The 14,915-nt window shown below is 43.5% G+C and overlaps 1 protein-coding gene across 8 annotated transcripts in view; it reads right to left on the bottom strand.

Annotated features, from left to right (window-relative positions):
• The window catches only part of NUMA1 (nuclear mitotic apparatus protein 1), a 66,064-nt gene that overhangs the window by 33,480 nt on the left and 17,669 nt on the right, over window positions 1-14,915 (bottom strand). For 3 of the 8 annotated variants that reach the window (XM_045555559.1, XM_045555567.1, XM_045555566.1), the window contains exon 1: window positions 828-1,003. The exons of 3 other annotated variants lie outside the window; for them this stretch is intronic. The gene's annotated coding sequence lies outside the window, so the exon portion shown is untranslated. Of the gene's footprint in view, window positions 1-827; window positions 1,004-1,293; window positions 1,345-1,665; window positions 2,012-14,915 lie in introns of those variants that run through there. 2 more of the 8 variants (XM_045555563.1, XM_045555565.1) reach the window with 2 other exon arrangements.

Raw genomic sequence — 14,915 nt, 5'->3', positions numbered from 1 at the left:
GGGAAAAACACAATCTTTTTCAACTTCTGGGGAGTCCTGAGTAGACTCTGTGGTCTAAGTCCAAAGAGTTTCTCTGCACGCCTGAGGTCAGGGGCAAACCTGATGTATTCCCTGGTCCCTCTAAAGGGACCAGCTTTCGGCTCAGGGCCCCACTCTTCACACAGACCACCCCCCTCTTCGTAGCCTAGAGTTTGGCCTAGAGCCCCAAGGCCCTGGAGAGGAGCAAGCGAAGGACTGCAGAGGAAACCAAGATTCCCTGGTTTCTGTCCCTTCCCCCCATGCTCTGGAGGGTCCATATCAGAAGGATGCGGCCGAAGGGCTGCCATCAGGAACCAGACCTGGGCCTGCAGCCACACAGTGCACGCGTGCACTCACACACACACACACCCTCGGGCCCCCACCACTATGTTCACACACCCTGGTCCCTACCAGCTGACAAATGAACTTGTTTTCACTGCCCGCCACTGCGCACACACCCCAGGCCTCAGGCAGGAATGGAGAAGCCCTCCCCTGAGCCGTAGACAGCTCAACATGCAGGCGCACACACTTTCCCCCTCCGAACAAAAACACGCTGACATCTACGCAAGAGGGAAAGAAAGCAACCCTTTGCTCTGCAAGGCGCCAACTCCCGGATGTTGGCAAGCTCTGCCCCCAGCGCCTGCTTCTGAGTATGTTTACTTGCTCTCCCTCTTCTCTCCCTCCCCTTTAAGGATGGCGCAGGAAAGGGAGGTGAGGGGGGAGAATCCACCCCACCCTCTCGTCCATGTTTGAACAAAAACCCAGAGAAAGAGTGAGGGCGAAAAAGTCCCAGTGCAGGGGGGCCTTACCAGACTCCTAAAGCCAAACGTATCTACAGGTTTTAATCCGCCATTAGCATTTAAATCTTGAAAGGAGAGGAGGAAGGGGGGGCCAGTAGAAAGTAACCCCACACACAAAAGAAAAGTTGTTGGTTTTCTTCTCAGTCAGCCTGGCAGGAGCGATCTTCCTGGCTGACAGCCAGAAGTGCGTCACAGCCAGGAGTCTGCTTTCTTTAAAGGCACAGCAAGCTTCCGTGATCTGGGAGCCACAGCAAAGCAGGGAACTCTCAGCGGGGGTGGGGCCCGGGGGAGGGGGCACACTGGAGAGGAGGGGGAAGGCTGGAGGCTTGGTCCACAAACAAGAGAACAGGACGTGTGGGGCGGGGGCGGCAGGAGCAGGCAGGCAAAATTACTGAACTGCAACAGCAGCAAGAGCCAAGCCAAACTGTGGCATAAACACACAAAAACACATCTCGCAGTGGCCAGCCTGACAAACCTGAGATCACACAGACACTCCCCCTTCACTCTCTTTTCCACCCAGGGCTTAAGGCTGTAGTGACAGCCTGTCCATCTCTCTGGCCAGCAACAGAAGGGTAGGCCAAGGGCTGACCCGATGATTAGATCAGCCCCTTTGTCGTGGAGCAGGGCAGGGAGGAAGACCTGGGAACAGAGGCTTTGAAGGGCAAGCAAAACGCAGGCCCTTTTAATCGGGGCAGCTTCCTGCCGGCTCCAGGGCGGGCTGTGTCTTTATGCACACACATGCCGCTCTTGCACACAAAGCTCCTGCCTCTTCCATGGGCTTGCTGCCTGCCCTGGGACATGGCCACCCCCCAAGCCCATTCCCCGAGGGATTCTCTCCAGCCCGTACCTTCTGTGTGGCAAGGCCAGGATGCTGCGCTGTGCCCGCTCCTCCCCCTCGCCACCCAAACAAGAAACCCAGGCAGATTCTGGCCCTGGAGTACAGGCCTGTGCTGTCCTGTCCGGGTGGCTGCGTGCTATTGTTGACTGTGGAATGGCCGCCAAAATCCCAGCTGTGCTGCCAGAACCTAATCCCCTGTTCCGCTGAGCGTTTGTGGGGAGGGGCCGAGGGGCCAAGGCACAGACCGAGTGCGGCGGGCACTGGCTGGAGCCCGTAACAGACTAGATGCAGGCACTGGGACATGCAGGCACTGGGACCTGCAGGCGCTGCCTCTCCTATATGGCAGCGAAGAAAAGATGTCTGACTCTTAGAAGACAAAACCACAGCGTTTCCACCCACTGAACAGTGACCCTCACCATGGCTGTGAGGGAAACCCACCAGCTAGTTAACAAGAACCCCCTCATCTTACACCACATTTATTGAGCACCTACTATGTGCAAAGGACTGCTATAGGGCACTGTAGGGAATATATAAAAATGAATTAAATCCAGCATCTGTACTGAGGTAGGTTATAATTCCACAAGAGATAAGAAACATGACCCAAAATTATATTTATTTCAAGATGGCATATGCTAACTTACACAAAAGATGTAAAGAAAAATTCTAAACGACTGAAAGGAGGGAAGGATTAAGAAGATGAAGTGCCATTTTAATTTGGATCTTGAAACACACAGGTACAACCCTGGTGGCAATGGAGAGGAGTGCGGAGGAAGGGGAAGCTGAGAGGAAGTGTGGAAGCAGTGGGAGAAAGGGCTTGGCAGGTGAAGGGGGGGTCAGGGAGTTGAAGAATCTTGAACTTTGAAGAATCAAAGGTTTGTAGTATGATGAGAACTGGGCTCCAGGTTTAATCTGATAGACAAATGAATGAGACTAGCAGCAGGGACGAGAGTCAGGAGGCTGCCACCATACACAGGAGATGGTAACAAGGACACGAAAGAGGGTAAGGTAGGAGAATGGAAAGAAGAGAGACACTGTGGAGACAGGATAAAGGACCGAAAGGACGCAGCAGATGGAGAGTGAGAGATGACACACAGAACGAAACTGAAGAGATGATGAGGACATCAGAGCAAGAGAGAAAACAGGGTATATATGATATATAGTAGCTGATGCTTACTGAGTACATGCTAGGTGCCAGACAGTTCTATGGACCTAATGTGTACTAACTTGTTGACCTTAAAAAAATCCCTTAATGAAGTAGGTACTATTAGCAGCTCAGCTTTATGCATGGGAAAATTGAGCCTCAGAGATAAAATAAGTTGCCCAAGATCACACAGCTAGTAAAGGGCAGAACTTTCTACCAGGCGCTGCCAACTATGTGACCCTGGCAAGAAACCTCTGAGCCTCAGTATCTCTATTTGCAAAATAAGGATAAAGACACCTCCATTATAAGGTGATGAGGGTTAATTCAATAACATCTATAAGGTGCCCAATACACTGGCTAGCAGGTAAGGCACAAGGTGGGTGCTTCACAAAGGTTAGTTACTATTTAGCAGCACTGGTCCCTTATCACCAAGGCATCCAAGCAGAAGCTGGCTTGCCATTTGTTGGGGAAGCTAGAGAGGGTGATCCTCCTGGAGCAGGAGCCCGGATCCCCTGTCAGCCTGCTTTCTTCCCATCGGTCTGCCTCTCTGGATTTTACTTTAGGGTCCAGCTCAAATCCTGACTCCTCAAATATTTATTTAACAGTTAACAGTGGTTATTTTGGGGAAAGAGTTAGATTGTGAGGAACATTCACTTGGAGACTTTCTATGTTTGCATTCATTCATCTATTCATTCATTTATAGAGACAGGGTCTTGCTCTGTTTCTCAGGCTGGAGTGCAGTCGCACAATCATAGCTCACCGCAACCTCCAACTCCTGGGCTCAAGCAATCCTCCTGCCTCAGCCTCCTGAGTAGCTGGGACTACAGGCACATGACACCACACCCAGTTAATTTTTAAAATTTTTTTGTAGTGACAGGATCTCACCATGTTACCCAGGTAGGTCTCAAACTCCTGCCCTCAAGTGATCCTCCTGCCTCAGCCTCCCAAAGCATTGGGATTACAGGTGTCAGCCACCACACCTGGCCATTTTTTTAAATAACTGTGTGTTACATTGGTGATCAGAAAAATGTACCCACATCTTGCATTTGGCACTTGTACTGCCTTATGTGTATATGCATGAAAGTCCTGTCTTCACATCTAAGATATAAATTTCTCAAGGGCATAACCAGTTCCACCTTTCTCTCTCTGTGATCCCCCATAGTACCTCGCTCACTAGGGCTATGAACTGTATCTGGATGGCAGGTTTCCAAATTCAACCTTCTGGCCACAGAGAAGGACTGTGGTTGGTGAGTGGTGGGGACGAGGTATGAGCAGGGGTCAGACTAAGGCCCATTGCTGCAGAGACTCCCCATCACCCACTGCTTCTCCCAGGCCCTATAGCCTAGTCCCACAGTATCATTTTAAGTCTTATTAGCAATCACTATTATTAATAGTAGAAAGGGAAGTTCTTATTCAAAGGAGCACCATAAAACAAAGCAAAGGCAAAGCAAATAACCAAAACTTTTATAGAAAAGCAAAGTGGCAAACGTATTTTAAAGACTGGCACAATCAACACTCCAGAAAATGTATGAGGTGAAAAATAGGAGGCAGGCTTGCTAAAATGGCCCTGGGCATATATGGCATGTGTCAGCCCTAAAGCTTCCCAGCCCCTGACAGAATTGATACTGTGTCTCAAAAGAGTAAGAGAGATCTCCCCAGACTCACTCCTTGCTCTAAACTCAAGGCAACAGCTTCCAGCTGTGCAGCCTTTCAGGGGCTGAACTCTCCTCTGGAATCTCTCTGCGAAGTTGCCAAGTGTCTGGGCCAGCTCTTCAGGACAGCCCAGGGAGCCTGGCCAGTTTCTCCAGCCTTTGCCTCCCCTTCCCCCATCCTGTGGCAGCATGGAACTTCCCCAGCCCTTCGCACAGCCTAGTGAGGCAACAGGCAGGCCACAATGGCTCCTGCCTGATTCTGCAAGCCTCTGCTCATTGTCCCCAAAAGACTAGAAAAGGAGTGGCAAAATCATTTTAGAAAAAGAAAGTAAGTAAAAAAGAAAAGTAAGAAATGACCAACAAAATTCAGGAGAGAGTTCAGATAGAGGTTGGAGGTAGGTAGTGAGTGACAGATTAGGAGCACAAAAGGCATTTCAAAGGGTCTAGTAATGTTCTGTCTCCTGAGCTGGGTAGGTAGGTGTATGGGTGTTCATTTTATTGATCTTGTTTAAAAACGTTACACTGTAGTTTTTAATGTATAGTGGCATTTTTTAAAGTTCAAACAAAAAAGACTGAGAGAGAGCAAGTCCCCTGAGACTGCCCAGAAATAGGATGATTATAATATAAATAATTAGCCTGGCATTCAAGGCCCTCTATGACCTGGCCTGGCTTTAATGTCTGGAGTCATTTATGCCTTTACCCAAACCTTCCACCCTTCCAGGCAGGCCTATAAAGTTATAGACTGTCCTGAGAATTAGATGAGAGGACTGCAGAGGACAGGCTCTGGGATAAGACCCAAGTGGGCTCAAATTTTGGCTCCAACACTTACTAGCTATGTGACCCTGGGCAAGTTATTTAAATCTTTCTAATTCTCAGTTTCCTTTTCTGTAAAATAGGGATAACCACTGTATATACCTCGTTGGATTACTGTGAAGATTAAACAAAATAAAGCATGGGATGTGTTTAGCATAGTGCCTGGTACATACTAAATGTTCATTACTATTAATTACAACAGTAACAGCAACAACAATAATGACAATCTTTAGGTATTTATTATGCCAGGACATAAAGTGGCAGAGAAAAGACTCAAAGGCATTGCACCAGGTGCTTTTAAAGATAAGGAAATCTGAGGCTCAAGAATTAAGTGACTGACTTACATGACTTAGTCATACAAACAGTGAGTTGTCATCTACATTATTCTTTACTGCTCTTAAATAGACAATCACTGAATAAACGAATAAAAGCTCGCACATTCTCAGTGGCTCAAAGAAGCCTTGTACTTCTACCTCCTCATAAAAATCAACTTTTTAATCAAAACAATCTAACAGCTCTAATTTAAAAAGTAATTGCCAAAGAATTTTTTCTCGGGGTGCAAGAGCTTTACAAACGTTAAAGGACCAAAACTTCTCTGAAGCAGCAAGCACCAAGTAAGTCTTCTACTAAGAGGGATGCTGGGGATATCTCAAGAGTGAGAAGGGGAAGGCTGAAAGGAAAGGCCAGTGCTGTTACCACCACGGCCTCACTCTCTCTCCAGAGGGTACTGGCTGATTAATGAGGTAGTGTTGGTAAGCCTGAGGCTTCCTGGGGACAAAAGCAGAGGGCAGATCAAAACCCAGAGAGGATTCATTATAACCTCCAAGAGGCCCACTCAGTTCTCCTCAAGAAGGCCTTTCTACAAAACACCTAAGAACCTCTTTACCCTGTTTCATGGTCACAGGGGAGTAAAATGGCTCTGTCCCTACAGGCAGCATATCCATCTAGCATACTGTTTGCTCACAAACACAGAACTGAAAGGCAAAAAAAAAAAAAAAACTGAAATGGAGGGAACAGTTTTACTGTAAAGATCTGCAACTCCTGGAGACAGCACCCATAGTACTGAAAGAAAGCCCTTGGAGGTAAGTTCTGGATCAGCCACTTACTAGCTAGGTGGCTTAGGGCAAGTCATAGAGACAAGTTACTGAGACCCATGCCAGGATCTCATTAAAAGAAGGGGATTGGATTAAATCAGACCTAAATCTCCAAAAATTCCCATGATTCTTTCTGCAGGATACCAATTTTAACAACGACAACGATGACAACAAATCTCACATTAGAACTAGTCTCCTTAGAATCTGGTCAAAACAGGACCCAGTGCGGTGGCTCATGCCTGTGGTCCCAGCACTTTGGGAGGCTGAGGTGGGAGGATCACTTGAGGCCAGGAGTTCAAGACCAGCCTGAGCAACATAGTGAGACTCTATCTCTACAAAGAATTTTCAAATTAGCCAGGCGCGGTGCTGCATGTAGTCCCAGCTACTCAGGAGGCTGAGGCAGGAGGATTGCTTGAGCCCAGGAGTTTGTTTTTTTTTTTTTTTTTTTTTTTTTTTGGAGACAAGAATCTCACTCTGTTGCCTGGGCTAGAGTGCCATGACATCAGCCTAGCTCACCACAACCTCAAACTCCTGGGCTCAAGTGCACAGCTAATTTTTTCTATTTTTAGTAGAGCCGAGGTCTCACTCTTGCTCAGGCTGGTCTCAAACTCCTGACCTCAGGCGATCCTCCCACCTCGGCCTCCCAGAGTGCTAGGATTACAGGTGTGAGCCACCACACCCAGCTGAGCCCACGAGTTTGAGTTATAGTGAGCTATGACCGCCCCACTGTACTCCAGACTGGGTGATAGTGAGACACTATCTCTAAAAAAAATTTAAGAATAGTTAAAAAAAAAAAATCTAGTCAAAACATTACCAATTAGGGTTTTCTTTTCCACAAATAGCAAATCTAGAAACAGGCATATTGTTACCCTACTGGGTCCCATTCTCAAAGTGAGGCACATGTGGGTGCTTCATTAATCTTCTGATGAAAGGAGGAGGTCCTTGGAAACTGGTAGTACCAACCTTGCGTGGCATACAATGAAAGGTGATTGGAGCTAACCCCAAGGCATTACATGGTAGCTTTTCATAAATAAAAGCCACAAAGTGTACTTTATAACTACATCTACCTAAACAGGCTAAAGAAATGTAGCTTTCTGTATCTGGCCTTCTTCCCTCCCCTGCCTCTCTGCTCTGCTTTATCTTCCCCGTCCTACACAGCACTGAGACCCCTGTGTCGTTCTGGTTTCAAGTCCACTTGTCTTTCTACCACGCCAGAATGCCTTTAACCACCCATAGAAATGAACAAACACAAATGTTCATAGTTGGGCCTCTAAATAGGAAGCTAGATTGACTCAAGAATCAAGCTTGTTAATATGTTACTAATAAGTGAAATAAGTGGGAATGCACTGACATGTGCATGATGAAACAAAACCCTAACATTTGGACAGACTTCAAGAATTTAAGGAAGGCTGTGTCTCAGATCTCAATTAACTCCCCCAAAAGAACCCAAAGGGGCAAGCAAGTTTATTCCAATTTTACAGATTAGGAACCTGTGGCTCAGTAAGAGGAAAATACTTGCCTCGAGGTCAACCACCAGGGTTGCAGAGCCAGAACTCACAAGTGAAGTCTTCCAAATCTAGTGCTCTTCTCCAGCATACCTCAGCTACATCCTGTATCTTGAACTCCTGGCCTCATGCGATCCTCCTGCCTTAGCCTCCCAAAGTGCTAGGATTATAGGCGTGAGCCACCACACCTGACCAACGTCCTATATCTCTCTAATCAGTATAGGCCTTCATGTATATGAAGAACTTCAGCATTCATTATTCATATAGTTTCTGCCACAGCTCATGAAAAGGGTATCCCCATTTTTAAAGATGCTAAATAACTTGATCACCATTTGATAAAATAAATCCCACATATCTGGCATCACTGAAAAGTACAAAATTGCACAGAGTAGTTTTCCTAAATAACTGAAATTTCCTTCTTTTTAGGGCCAAGCTCTTTTTTACGATACACAAATTGTCCAAAATAAATAAGGTATTTTACTCTTAGAAGTAACGAATTTAACCAGGGACATTCTTAAACATGAAATAAACACCTCTACATACTATGCTGGGGATTCATAGATTAATTATACTTTATGTATCTATTTTTTTAAGAGATAGGGTCTCACTCTGTTACCTAGGCTGGAATGCAGCAGCATGATCATAGCTCACAGCAACCTCAAACTCCTGGGCTCAAGCAATCCTCCTGCCTCAGCCTTTCTAGTTGCTGGGACTACAGGTGCATGCCACCATGCCTGGATAATTTTTCTATTTTTTGTAGAAATGAGTCTCGCTATGTTGCCCAGCCTGGTCAAATTACACAGTCTTGAAACTCGAGTTTATAATCCTGTGGAGGAAGAAACATATCTGTAACCATAATAAGAGGCCAAAGAACATGGGCTGGGGGGGCGGGGGGGGGAAATGCTGAAAGGAAGGGGAGATAACGCAGGCAAGGCTAATGGGGACCAACTGGGAGTAACTTACAGAAGATCAGTGGGAGGCACTGAAGTGTCCTGGGCAGGAGAGTGATATGCTATATGTGCTTTTGAAAAGAAGATTCCAGCACAGCAGTGAGGCCAGAGGCTAAAATGGAATTAGGTAGCAGTTGTAGAGGTAGAAAGAAAACTGCAGTGCCAGGGCAAGGGCAATAGGAACTAAAAAGAAAGGTAGCTTTGAAAGGCACTGTAGAGGTGGAGCCAACACTCTTAGCATATAGGATAGTGTGGGAAAGGCAGGGAGCTGAAGAGACCGCTGAGATTCTCGCTTTAGTGAGAAGACTTCAGGACGGGAAAATAGGAGAAGACACTGGTTTAGAGGAATTATGAGAGACTGACTAACTCAAGATGCAATGATGGGGAAAGCTTTACAGAGGAACTGCCATTTAAGCTGGATACTTAAAGTATACGGATGAGTGGGCTATCACCAAAAGAGAAGTTTAAAAAAAAAAGCATACTAGACATAGCACGTACAAAAACGGAGCATATTACAGTTGAGCAATGGCACGCAGCTTTAGGAAGGTGCAGCAGATGATAGGGAGGATAAGTAGTACTACATTGTGAAGCACTTGCTTCATGCTAAGAAATTCAGATTTTATACTGTAGGTGATGGGAAGATAATCAAGGTTTCTTAAGGGAAGAGGAAAAGGAGAGCAACATGAGCAGGGCTATGTTTCGAAAGCTAACTGCATGAAGTACAGACTGGAATGGTAAGAAACAAGAGGAAGGTGATAGAGCATAACGGCCAAAAGCATGAGGCCTGGAATGAAGAGAGCCTGATTCAAATTATGGCTCTACAGCTTACTAGCTGTGCAACCTTGGGCAAGTAATTTAACCTCTCTGTGCCCTCAGTTTCCCCACCTGTGAAATGAGAATAATAACAGTACTTTCTCAGAAGGTTGTTATAAGGTATTGAGAAGACAGTACGTGTAAAGTGTTTAACACAACATTTGATACAGAGATAAATGCTAGATGCTATTACAGACTGAAAGTTCATTAGCAGAAAGTTATATCTGTGTAGTCTAGTGTTGACCATGCTCTTCCTTCTATATGGACCTTTCTTTTCCCACCTCCTCATCTAGTTAACTCCAACTTACCCTTCATATCTCAGGTCAAATGTTACTTCCTCATGTAAAACCTCCCTAATCTCCTAGATTAGGTCAAGTTCCTACTATGCATTCTCATAGCACTATATTGCTTTCCTTCATAGCACTCAGTTTCAAATTATACCTTTTTGTATTAATTTCTCCTTCTTCCACTACCATAAGTTCCATGAAATCACAAACTGTGCTCACCACAAAATTCTTAGAACTCAGCATAATGCCTAGCATAGGTGCTTGATAAGTATTTCCTGAATGAATGAAAGTTTTCAAACTATATTTTTGTTTGTTTGTTTGTTTTTGAGAAAAAGTCTCGCTCTGTTGCCCTGGGTAGAGTGCAGTGGCATCATCAGAGCTCACTGCAACCTCAAACTCCTGGGCTCAAGCAATCCTCCTGCCTCAGCCTCCCGAGTAGCTGGAACTACAGGCACACACCACTATGCCTGGCTAATTTTTCTATTTTTTGTAGAGAAGAGGTCTCACTATGTTACTCAAGCTGGTCTCTAACTCCTGACCTCAAGGGATCCTCTCATCTTGGCCTCCCAGAGCGGCCTCAAACTATATTTTAAAAGTGAACCTTCTTTAAATGAAATCTTTATATAGAACCCCTGGATAAAGATAAAAGTAGGCAGTTTGAAGTAAAGGATATTTGGAGCCCTGTCCTTTCTGCTTCCACTTGGTTCTTCAGTCAGTTCTATAAAGCTTTGCAGAATGCAGTACAAAACCATTATTTGTTCTAAGCAAGAAGTGATATATGTCTGTAGTAAGACAGTGACAATAAAGAAGAAGCAACAGCCTTGAGAATTACTTATGACAGGCCCTGATAACCAATTGCAGTCGGCCCTCTGTATCTGTGGGTTCTGCATCCATACAGTCGACTAAACTCGGATTGAAAATATTTAGGGAAAAAAAAAATGCATCTGTGTTGAACATATATAGACTTTTTTTTCCTTGTCATTATTCCCTAAACAATACAACTATTAACACAGCATTTACATTGTATTAGATATTATAAGTAACCTAGAGATGATTTAAAGTATGCAGAGGATGTGCATAGGTTATACACAAATACTATACCATTTTATATAAGGGACTTGAGCATCCTCAGATTCTAGTATCCATGGGGACTCCTGAAACCATTCCCCTGTGGATATCACGGAACGACTATATAAAAGAAGAATGAGAAAAGGAAAATTCTAGAAGCACCTCTAAATTTCCCAGCTTGAGGGAATGGAAAGATAAACATGTGTGCCAAAAAAACAAGAAAAGAATGCAAGAGTAACAATAACAACTTCCATTCAATGAGCAGAGCATCATGCCTATCAAGCAAATACTATTAATACCCTCATTTACAGAAGAGGTATCAATATGTTGAACAAGTTGCCCAAGATAATGAGGCTAAAAAGTAGCAAATTTAAGATTCAAACCCAAGTCTGTCTCACTCCAAAGTCTATAATCTAAACCATCATCCTATACTAGCAGATAGTTTGAGAGTTAGGTCTTAGACATAAGGCATCTACTGACATAAACAGTAACTAGTGAAAGATATGATTTGGGGCTAGAGATATAGACTTGGGTCCCATTTGGAACAGTGTGAATATAATCAGAAGAGTCTATGGTAGGATCACACTTGCTTATTAGGCCTGTAAAGGGTGGTGTATTCGTTTGCAACTGAAGTTTGTTGATCTTCTACCGAGGCCTCTGCCTTGCACAGCTCCAGTGGGCACCAGCATTAAGAGAGGAAGTGAGAGACTCTGGGAGAAATTTCAGACCTCTGGGGATTCCTTTTAGGTCCTTTATATTATTTCTAGTTTGGGAGAATTTAACAGAAATCCAGTGGCAACATAAATGTCAACAAAGAGACAGTAGGGGTGGTTAAGAGAATGGATTTTGGGATCGTTCTTCATTTTCTCTCCTTCAGGGTCACATCAGCTCCTGCTTGAGATTCTACCTCCCTTCCCCAAAATGACAAGCATTTGTATATGGCTCTTAACCACTGACAAAGTGTTTCCCATTCACAAAGTACTTCACGTGACTTTCACAACAGTTCTATGAGGTGGGCATTATTATTTTTACTTTACCAAACAGGAATGAAGTTCAGAAAAGTTAAGTTTACCTCGCCTAAAGTCACAGAAGCAATGGGGCCACGGTGCAACTCTGGTCTTCTGGCTCCTACTCTGGAGCTCTTTCCAAGACTCACCCAAGATAACCATGAGCTGCCCAATGGTGAACATACAGAGCCACCATCCTATGCACACTTTCACTGTGTTTAAAACAAACAAACAAACAAACAGCAGCAGGTAGTGACCGGGAAGGGGCCAAGGGTCTGCTGGTGATGGTCTGTTTCTTGATGTAGGTGCCATAGCAACATAAGCATGTTCACTTTGTGGGAAGTCATCAAGCTGTATACACTTTGTGTACTTTTCTGTATGTATGCTAAACTTTTAATTAGGAAAAAAAAACCAACCCACCTGGCAAAATTAAGATAGTGCTCTTGAATTTTGATTAGTCTCTAAGTTGGATGCCTCAGGACTACAGATATATTTACACAATTTCTCAAACAGCAGCTACACAGAGGACATCTACTAGATAAGTAAGGATGCACAAAAGCCTTGCACACTCGAATAACATACGCAGCCATTTCTCCCCATCCAGAACATCTTGGTGATGTGAGTAAATCTGATGGCACTGGAGGCAAGGGAAGCCCAGGAAAGGGCCAAGCTTTTAGTTAATAAGAAAGAAAAAAAAAAAATTGGCAATGAAAAGTGAAACTATCCTACATCATAAATGATATCTCAATTTGAGATAATAAAAATCTGGAAAAAACAGCCATTGACAATTGAAAGACATCCCCAATTATAAAATAAATCCCAATTTCAGTGTTAAAATATATTTTAAAATATCACTTGGCCAGGCGCGGTGGCTCATGCCTGTAATCCTAGCACTCTAAGAGGCCAAGGCAGGAGGATCACTCGAGGTCAGGAGTTCGAGACCAGCCTGAGCAAGAGCGAGACCCCCGTCTCTACTAAAAATAGAAAGAAATGATTTGGATAGCTAAAAAAAATATGTACATAGAAAAAATTAGCTGGGCATGGTGGCACATGCCTGTAGTCCCAGCTACTCGGGAGGCTGAGGCAGTAGGATCGCCTGAGCCCAGGAGTTTGAGGTTGCTGTGAGCTAGGCTGACGCCACGGCACTCTAGCCTGGGCAACAGAGCAAGACTCTGTCTCAAAAAAAAAAAAAAATCACTTTTAAAACAAATGAAATATAATATTCTAATCTCAAGAGGTGGTCCAATTATAGGATCACAGATTTGTGGAGTATCTCCTTGTATAAACTCTTCATTTTGGAAATGAGGAGATTAAGGCCCTCATTTAACAATTATTAAATGACCTGATTAAATTAAAGCTTACACATTAGAAAGTAGAGAGCTACAATTACAAAATTGGTTCTTTGACTCCTGACTCTCTTTCCAATACCCAGATGCCCCCCTTAAATCCAAGAGAAGATTTCCATATTAACTCTATTTTTACTTTCATAATTCTTTACTTCATTAACTCACTAAAAAACAAAAGCTACCTATTAAAAATCAATTAAGGTGAAAAGATGTTTAAGAAACCTCATTACTTACTTACACAAGTTTGTTTTCCTTGTTCTCCAAAACCAATGAAGCAATACAAAGTCTAAAAAGACAAAATTAGTAATCTCCCAGCCCCTTCCCATTCCTTTTCAAGGCCTCCCACAGGAGAAATGGTTACTATTTTTCTGTGCTCCTCAAAAAATAAGTACAAATATATTAAGAGGATTTTTTGTTTTCTATTTTTAGAAAACTAGGTTTACCTTTTATACATTGCTTTGCAACTTTTTTATCTCACTTAATAATTTATCAACATTTCCTCGTGTTAATAAATAAAATTCTACTACTTTTAAAAAGCTGCATAATATTAGTCCATATAAATGATATACCATAATTTTATCTACTTATAGACATGGCTATTTTCAATCTGGTTACTATTTCAAACAATGTCGTATTGAATATCCTTGTATATATTTTTTTAATGAAAGAAAAAACTATTTCCACATGCACCATTTCATGTTGTCCCATGTTTGGATTGCTCCCTTTCTTATCATCATCCCTGGCTCCATTTTCATTGAATTATCCACAGGGTCGAGTGTGATAACGGAGGGTAAAGTAATTTGGAGAATGTCAAGATATGACATGTGAGAGTCACTGTTGGTAAACTGGAATTGGCCTGTCTTGGCTGTCTCTCCCAGCCAGCTGCACATGCTACCTCTGCTTTCCCCCCACACATGTGCTCCCTGTTCTGGTCTCAGCAGCTGCTTCTAGCTCAACTGATGTGGGCAGAGCTGCCTTGGGGAATTCAGCTGACTTTGTCACACTCCTGACCCAGGCAAGTGCAGACAGGCACACCAGCTACCCAAACAATTGGGAAGGAGAAGAATACATTATCTCTGTGAAATAATATAATACAGAAGTATTAGAGTAAAATTTAAAACTCTCCATTCATGAAGCCTCAAACCACATTCGCTCACTAGTGGCACTCCCCTCCTTAGAAGTGATCTTAGAAGTTTGTTGCATAACCTTTCACACTCTTCCTAAATATACATACACACATATGTCTGTTTCACCTATATACCTGTAATCATACTGTATAATTTGTTCTGCTACTTGCCCTTTTCACTTAAAAATTTCTTTGATGTGTTCCCATATTAGTATATAATGGATTCTCCACACTTTTAAAAGTTTGAGAAAAATCCCATAGTCAAGATGTGCTACAATTTTAATTTCCCATGTTGCTATGTATGGACATTTAGGTTGTTCATAGTATTTCGTCATGACAAAGGATGCTGCATTGATAACACTGATACACACCTCTTTTTACAAACAAGCTAATATGTCTCTAGAATATATATCAATAATTAGAACTGATGGCTCACAAAGTTTGTGCATTTTCAGTG

Source organism: Lemur catta, chromosome 7 (assembly GCF_020740605.2).
Source record: "Lemur catta isolate mLemCat1 chromosome 7, mLemCat1.pri, whole genome shotgun sequence".
Lineage (NCBI taxonomy): Eukaryota > Metazoa > Chordata > Mammalia > Primates > Lemuridae > Lemur > Lemur catta.
Note: the sequence above shows the minus strand (reverse complement) of the source record. Positions and strands in the feature narration are given on the sequence as shown.